Source organism: Nerophis lumbriciformis, linkage group LG14, assembly GCF_033978685.3.
Source record: "Nerophis lumbriciformis linkage group LG14, RoL_Nlum_v2.1, whole genome shotgun sequence".
Lineage (NCBI taxonomy): Eukaryota > Metazoa > Chordata > Actinopteri > Syngnathiformes > Syngnathidae > Nerophis > Nerophis lumbriciformis.
In genome coordinates, this window is record NC_084561.2 from 10,214,456 (window position 1) to 10,221,323 (window position 6,868).

Genomic DNA, 6,868 nt, shown 5'->3' on the forward strand with positions numbered 1-6,868 from the left:
CGCACGCACGCACCAACACGCTCACATTATGAAGGCGCTGTCCGGTGGGGAGGCTTCTATAGGAACAGCCGGAGTGTTTGTGTGATGATAACAGGAATAAAAATATATGTCACAAAATATATGACAGGACAGCAAAAACGTTTTTTTGTGGGTAACAAAATAATGCATTGCACTCTGAACTGTTTTTTACGGAGCCCCTGAAGGGACATGGGGTAAAACATTTTTTTAATATTTTTTTTATTTTTATTTATTTATTTTTTTTAGACATGTATCTCGTGCTCACGAGAATTTTTTTTATAAAGTTATAAAAAAAACAAAAAAATGTATAATTTAAAAAAAAAATTGTTTTTAGACATGTATCTCGTGCGCACAAGAAACTATCTCGTGCACACGAGATAGTTTCTTGTGCGCACGAGACTCATGTCTAAAAAATAATAATAAAAATGTTTTACATTTTTGTTCTTGTTTTGTTTTAGACGAAAAACTTTCTCGTGCTCACGAGAAATTTTTTATAAAGTTATAAAAAAAAAGTATAATTAAAAAAAAAAATTGTTTATAGACATGTATCTCGTGCGCACAAGAAACTTTCTCGTGCACACGAGACTCATGTCTAAAAAAATAAAATAAAAATGTTTTAAATTTTTGTTGTTTTGTTTTAGACGAAAAACTTTCTCGTGCTCACGAGAATTTTTTTATAAAGTTATAAAAAAAACAAAAAAATGTATAATTAAAAAAAAAAAAGTTTTTAGACATGTATCTCGTGCGCACGAGAAACTTTCTCGTGCACACGAGATAGTTTATTGTGCGCACGAGACTCATGTCTAAAAAAAAAATTATAAAAAAAATTTACATTTTTGTTGTTTTGTTTTAGACGAGAAACTTTCTCGTGCTCACGAGAAATTTTTTATAAAGTTATAAAAAAAAAAATGCATAATTTAAAAAAAAAATTGTTTTTAGACATGTATCTCGTGCGCACGAGAAACTATCTCGTGCGCACAAGACTCATGTCTAAAAAATAATAATACCATTTTTTTTAATTGTTGTTGTTTTGTTTTAGACGAGAAACATTCTCGTGCTCACGACAAATTTTTTATAAAGTTATAAAAAAAAAATTTTTTATAATTAAAAAAAAAAATTGTTTTCAGACATGTATCTCGTGCGCACAAGAAACTTTCTCGTGCACACGAGATAGTTTCTTGTGCGCACGAGACTCATGTCTAAAAAAAATAATACATTTTTTTAAATTTTTTGTTGTTGTTTTGTTTTAGACGAGAAACTTTCTCGTGCTCACAAGAAATTTTTTATAAAGTTATAAAAAAAGAAAAAAAATGTATAATTAAAAAAAAAAATTGTTTTTAGACATGTATCTCGTGCGCACGAGAAACTATCTCGTGCGCACAAGACTCATGTCTAAAAAATAATAATACAATTTTTTTTTTAATTTTTGTTGTTTTGTTTTAGACAAGAAACTTTCTCGTGCTCACGACAAATTTTTTATAAAGTTATAAAAAATTTTTTTTTTATAATTAAAAAAAAAAAATGTTTTTAGACATGTATCTCGTGCGCACGAGAAAGTTTCTTGTGCGCACGAGACTCATGTCTAAAAAAAAATAATTAAAAAAATTTAAATTTTTGTTGTTTTGTTTTAGACGAGAAACTTTCTCGTGCTCACGAGAAATTTTTTATAAAGTTATAAAAAAAAAAAATGTATAATTAAAAAAAAAAAAGTTTATAGACATGTATCTCGTGCGAACAAGAAACTTTCTCGTGCACACGAGATAGTTTCTTGTGCGCACGAGACTCATGTCTAAAAAAATAATAAATTTTTTAAAACTTTTTGTTGTTGTTTTGTTTTAGATGAGAAACTTTCTCGTGCTCACAAGAAATTTTTTATAAAGTTATAAAAAAAGAAAAAAAATGTATAATTTAAAAAAAAAATTTTTTTTAGACATGTATCTCGTGCTCACGACAAATTTTTTATAAAGTTATAAAAATTTTTTTTTTTATAATTAAAAAAAAAAAAAGTTTTTAGACATGTATCTCGTGCGCACGAGAAAGTTTCTTGTGCGCACGAGACTCATGTCTAAAAAAAAATAATTAAAAAAATTTACATTTTTGTTGTTGTTTTGTTTTAGACGAGAAACTTTCTCGTGCTCACGAGAAATTTTTTATAAAGTTATAAAAAAAAAATGTATAATTAAAAAAAAAGAAGTTTATAGACATGTATCTCGTGCGCACAAGAAACTTTCTCGTGCACACGAGATAGTTTCTTGTGCGCACGAGACTCATGTCTAAAAAAATAATACATTTTTAAAATTTTTTTGTTGTTGTTTTGTTTTAGACGAGAAACTTTCTCGTGCTCACAAGAATTTTTTTATAAAGTTATAAAAAAAGAAAAAAAATGTATAATTAAAAAAAAAAATTGTTTTTAGACATGTATCTCGTGCGCACGAGAAACTATCTCGTGCGCACGAGAAACTATCTCGTGTGCACGAGAAACCTTCTTGTGCGCACGAGACTCATGTCTAAAAAAAAATAATAACATTTTTTTAAATTGTTGTTGTTGTTTTGCTTTAACAAGAAACTTTCTCGTGCTCCCGAGAAATTTTTTATAAAGTTATAAAAAAAAAAAATGTATAATTAAAAAAAAAAAAGTTTTTAGACATGTATCTCGTGCGCACGAGAAACTATCTCGTGAGCACGAGAATGTTTCTCGTGCGCACGAGACTCAATCTAAAAAAAAATAATTAAAAAAATTTAAATTTTTGTTGTTTTGTTTTAGACGAGAAACTTTCTCGTGCTCACGAGAAATTTTTTATAAAGTTATAAAAAAAAAAAATGTATAATTAAAAAAAAAATGTTTATAGACATGTATCTCGTGCGCACAAGAAACTTTCTCGTGCACACGAGATAGTTTCTTGTGCGCACGAGACTCATGTCTAAAAAAAAATAATTAATTTTTTTTAATTTTTTGTTGTTGTTTTGTTTAGACGAGAAACTTTCTCGTGCTCACAAGACATTTTTTATAAAGTTATAAAAAAAGAAAAAAAATGTATAATTAAAAAAAAAAAATTGTTTTTAGATATGTATCTCGTGCGCACGAGAAACTATCTCGTGCGCACAAAAAACTTGCACACGAGACTCATGTCTAAAAAAAAAAAAAAAAAAATTTTTAAATTTTTGTTGTTGTTTTGTTTTAGACAAGAAAGTTTCTCGTGCTCACGAGAATCTTTTTTATAAAGTTATAAAAATAAAAAATAAATGTATAATTAAAAAAAAAAAGAAGTTTTTAAACATGTATCTCGTGCGCACCAGAAACTTTCTCGTGCACACGAGATAGTTTATTGTGCGCAAGAGACTCATGTCTAAAAAAAAAAAATTTTTTTTTTTTTAAATTTTTGTTGTTGTTTTGTTTTAGACGAGAAACTTTCTCGTGCTCACGAGAAACTTTTTATAAAGTTACAAAAAAAAATGTATAATTAAAAAAAAAAAATGTTTATAGACATGTATCTCGTGCGCACAAGAAACTTTCTCGTGCACACGAGATAGTTTCTTGTGCGCACGAGACTCATGTCTAAAAAAAAATAATAACATTTTTTAATTTTTTGTTGTTTTGTTTTAGACGAGAAACTTTCTCGTGCTCACGAGAAATTTTTTATAAAGTTATAAAAAAAAAAGTATAATTTAAAAAAAAAATTGTTTTTAGACATGTATCTCGTGCGCACGAGAAACTATCTCGTGTGCACGAGAAGGTTTCTCATGCACACAAGATAGTTTCTTGTGCGCACGAGACTCATGTCTAAAAAAATAAAATAAAACATTTTTTAATGTTTGTTGTTGTTTTGTTTTAGACGAGAGAACACGAGAATTTTTTTATAAAGTTATAAAAAAAAATAAAAGATGTATAATTTAAAAAAAAAAGTTTTTAGTCATGTATCTCGTGCGCACAAGAAACTATCTCGTGTGCACGAGAAAGTTTCTTGTGCGCACGAGACTCATGTCTAAAAAAAAATAATACATTTTTTTTAAATTTTTGTTGTTGTTTTGTTTTAGACGAGAAACTTTCTCGTGCGCACGAGATACATGTCTAAAAAAAATAAATAAATAAAAATTATATATATATTTTTTTCTTATAACTTTATAAAAAGTTTCTTGTGCGCACGAGATACATGTCTAAAAAAAAATAAAAAATTATATATATATTTTTTCCCATGTCCCTTTAGGGGCTCCGTAGTTTTTTTTTACAGATAACTTAAATAAAAAAATATAATAGTTAAAGTAAATATGATTAAATATGAGAAGATTTTTCGAGAAGTCTTCCTTTTTGCATCTCTGATATCGCATTTGTCAAGTGCGATATCAGATCGGCTGCTGCACTCTCTTACAGTATCTGTCTTGCTGCTAGGGCAGGGGTCGGCAAGCCAAAATGTTGAAAGAGCCATATCGGAACGAAAATACAAAAAAAAATAAAAAATCTGTCCGGAGCCGCAAAAAATTAAAATGAATTAATTTGTGATGTCAGCAGATACCTGCATTTATGGTAGAAAATTAACCGAAAAGCTTTGCACGAGTCCGCCATTGTAGTCCAACGCTGTAGTCATTAAGCTCCTTCTTTTTCGCTATTTTCTTGTTGTGGGGCAGACTAGCTCGTACATGCACATGCATCCTCCGCGTTTGCCATTTCTAATACAAAGCATCGTATAAAATGGTAAATGGTCTGTTATTACATAGTTCTTTACTATACCTGGATTGATACCCATTATACATTATACATTACATTCACCCATTCACAAACACATTGAAGAATAGTTATATGGCAGTATAATTCAAACTGATATACTGTATGTCAGTAGACTCCATATGGAAGTGCTATAAAAGGAGGCTCGTATTAAAGACCGCCCACAAAGCGATGCATCCTTAAGAGGCGTTCAGAAATTGGCTTGAAGACGGCCTGTAAAACAGACATCCATGCAAAGTTCCTGAAGCATACCATACCGCGGAGGCTAAAGGGGCGAAGGCGTGGGATTGGGGGTGGTGTGTATGTGCATACCTGTGCGGTAGTGGTCCAACGGTGCGTGTTTGTCCATAAGCCTGGAAGTCGCTCTGTTCGGCATCACAGACCAGAGTCAAAATCCCAGGTGTTTTTGAAAATGGGGGGGAAGGGATTCAGAGCGTCTTTCGCTGCAATGGTCTCACTGGGGTGTTTACAGCACGACCCTGCCAAGGCTAATTCATAGAGAGTCAAACTATGAATTCTGGTTAGGGCGAGCAAACATATTCCAATGGTTTTGTGTGCTCGAGTTAACTTAAATCCTCTTCGCCTAACTCCCAACCAGGACAAAGAGGATTTAAGTTAAGTAAGTGTGCTCTACTTGTCTGTTCTGGCTCTCAAATTGATAATAATTTTGCCTCACAGAGCCGCAAGCTTCTCTGAGATGCTATCCAATTTGCGATTCAATTCAGAAATCGCCAAAGTCTGAGTTCCCACAGCTCTGTCCAGCCCATCCATCACTACAGGCATTCTTTGGCTCCTTCAACCGCTGCCGAATTTGTCAACAGACCAGAATAACGCTCAATCCAATCAGTATGAAGACCTGTTATCACAGTTCCAAATAGATAAATATCTTCAATCTCTCCGAAGGAAAGAATCACAACTCACACAACTCTCCACTTCTCCCAGGAGTTCCTCATGCAGCAGCAAACGTTCCGTCAGGACGGGCAGGTTTCCCCGAACTTGAGCTTTCCGTCGAGAAGATCCTGTCAATTGAGTTGAGAGACCAGTTACTCAATTCCATGTTTTAGATTTTGGAGAACAGTGCAAAAAAGAAGCTCTTAGAAAGTTCAGTCAAAACAAGGACAATGAGACAAGAAGCAAAGCAGGAGCGCTACGGGAGACGGAGGTGAAGCGTCCGCCTTGGTTGAGGGCCAGAAGAAGTTGAGAGAATTCTCTTATCGCATTGATTTGTGGCACTCCTTGTACCAACAATTTATTTTTATTAATTTGTCATGTCACTGTTTTTTCCCTCAGTCCTGTCATCTGAACAAAGGTGTAGTCCAAGTTTGTTTTGAGACTGTTACAACAGGCAAATAGCACATATGAATGGTCTGCATGTTTATATTTAAATATACGTTACCGTCCCTTTTTTCACGACTACCTCTTTCAACTTCTGGCAGTTACTGAATAATGGCATTTTTAAATAAAGAGTAAGGTGCGAACCATGACATGATTGTTATTTTTGGTGTGTTTTTATTATTATTTGCACGGTACAAATGCGTACTAGACTCTGAACTACCCAGTCAATGATACAATATGGAGACAGGCGACCAATCACCGAGTTGGAACTGAATCCACACCGAAGAGTGAACCACTTCACTACCATTGACTGTTGACAGAACAAATGAGACATTTTAGGGATGTTTATTTTCCCACTCTTTGTCCTCTCCTTGTCTATCGCTGCGCTGCTTTCAGAGCCTCACTCCGGCGCTGGCAGTCTGTCAATGGAAGCATCGGTCGGGTGGCCGACGCAGTCGATGACCCTGACAGCGTGCAGTTATCGTTCTAATTAAGATGCCACACTTGAGTTAAACCGCAGCATTAGCATTTGATGGGAAATTGATCAGGCTGTCAGAGGCGGGGAATGGGGAGGGGGAGATATAGTGGAAGGTCCATGTTAGACTATGTGTGTGTGGGTATAAACATAAAAAACACTGATTGTTTGTCCAATCTATAGTAAGTCTCTTTTGGGTAAATTTTATTACCTTTTGTATTTTCACTCTTACTCGTTTAAATGCTGGGCTTGAAAGGCTAGCTAGAAAAAATTAAATAAATGATATTTAGTGATACATAAATATATATATTTATACATGC